We start from the raw sequence: 1,939 nt of genomic DNA on the forward strand, positions 1-1,939 counted from the left end.
AAACTTTTTATTAAACATTTTTGAATCATGAAACATTGTCAAAACGTCAAGATACTATAGAGAAAATTTGAAGATTTTAGAAATGGTATTTTTTGTAATTCAATATTTAAGATATTTATATGATTTTTTATGATATGCAATGAAAAATCAGTGTTTTTTTTTCTCCTATAGCCAAAACGGTTCTCCATAGAACGTTTGCCTCTAAAATTATCAGTTTCGGGGCTATCATTTTTCAAATATATTGCAAACAAAAACTCATAGGTCATTTTCAGAAGTTATTCTTGAGCCAAAATGATCAATTTATCTTTGGAAAAAACATATTCTATTATATCGAAAAATGTGCAAAATTTTCTGTAAATCGGAGATGGTCAGGTTTCATTACTGACCAATTTGACATGGAATTCGTCTTTTTATACAGACGTGCTTCGTGTCTGTTAGAACAACCACTAGAAGAAACAGTGTCTAATAAAGCGTTAATTTTGCTTATGTTTACTAGCTGTGAGATCTCGACTCGTGACGTAATCCATTGACAGTACAATTAGTTGTAACAACATGTATGTTCACTTCACGACATAATTATGAGTGTTCCAAGATAAAATGGTGTTCCAATTATTGCAACGGCTACCTTAACGGTTTTCCAATGTTTTGAAAACAAAAAATACTTTTTGTAAATGAAATTTTTTATATAACTACGCGGAAGTGGTATTTACAACCAGTATGGTGTTGTTTTTCCTTCATCAAACAACATGAGAGCTTGTTGGGAAATTTGCTTAATAATAATTTTAGGGGCAGTAGTACACTGCACAGTATATCATATTTCACGTACAAAAGTAAGATCGTAGCAATAAGTGCGTATGAGTATTCGTTGAATTATGGTTAATGAGTATGTTGAGCTGATCAGTATTATGAGCACAAGTTAATTTCAGTTAAACCATTTTGTTCGTCTTGGTCCCTAAACCTAAATCATTATTTCATTCTTAAGCTATTTCTAAGGACAAATTTACTTAACGGCTCAACTGAACTGAGAAATAATACATATTCATTTTTATTATAACACATCATTTTCATAAAATGACTTTAAAATTATATTTTTCCTTTTTGTTCGTCAAGAAAAACTGGGTCGGTGCTATCGAATACTGCAAATGCTACGGGATGCATCTGGCGGTGGTTGACACGGCGGCGAAGCAAAAATTGATCGAACAAGCGATTGTTGGATCCTCTATCTACAACAAATCTTGGACTAGCGTATGGATCGGAGCAAACGACAGGGCCAAAGAGGGTGAGTTCGTTTGGCAGCCTACAGGACAAAAAGTTAAATACAGCAATTGGAGAATTAAAATGCCGGACAACTATCTGGGGAATGAAAATTGTGTACACATATTCTATTCACCTGGTTTCCGTTTCAAGTGGAATGATTGGCCGTGTACTTCAAAAACCAATGTAGCGTGTGAAAAAGCAAAACCTTGTTAGTGATGAATGTGAATAATTGTATAAATCGTTCATTGTTGAAATATATCGTGGGAACCTAAGCCGTTATAATATCAATTTTTAAACCCCGTTAGTATAAAAATCGAGAAACCCTTTAAGTATTGCTAATATTAATTATTTGTCCATAATGCACAGCTGTACTCATTTTGCTCATAGTTGCTATGAAGTCGTCTTAGTATTGTTATTATTTTTCTTCTTGGAAACACCGGACTTTCACTATACACTTAATTTATAACGATGGCTTAGTTATACTTACCACACGGTCGATCGGTACAATAGACCGATCATGGGGACACATGGTCTTTTATAGGGTACAGAACGAAAGGTATTGTTTTACATTCTATTGAGCATGGGGGAAAGTGTGCGTGGATTATGTACTTCAAGGTCATGACTACTTCTATACACTATTACTATTGCTTAATTACCACAGTATATAGTTAATGGATTCTGC

At 33.6% G+C, this 1,939-nt stretch overlaps 1 long non-coding RNA gene across 1 annotated transcript; it reads left to right on the top strand.

The window, feature by feature from the left end:
- Positions 1 to 708: 708 nt before the first annotated feature.
- Positions 709 to 1,185, top strand: LOC5565216. The gene is made up of 2 exons (XR_002501850.1): positions 709 to 830; positions 1,111 to 1,185. It is a non-coding gene; the product is annotated as an uncharacterized LOC5565216 (long non-coding RNA).
- The last annotated feature ends 754 nt before the right edge of the window (positions 1,186 to 1,939 follow it).

The sequence above is a fragment of the Aedes aegypti genome, chromosome 3 (assembly GCF_002204515.2).
Source record: "Aedes aegypti strain LVP_AGWG chromosome 3, AaegL5.0 Primary Assembly, whole genome shotgun sequence".
NCBI classification, from domain to species: Eukaryota; Metazoa; Arthropoda; class Insecta; order Diptera; family Culicidae; genus Aedes; species Aedes aegypti.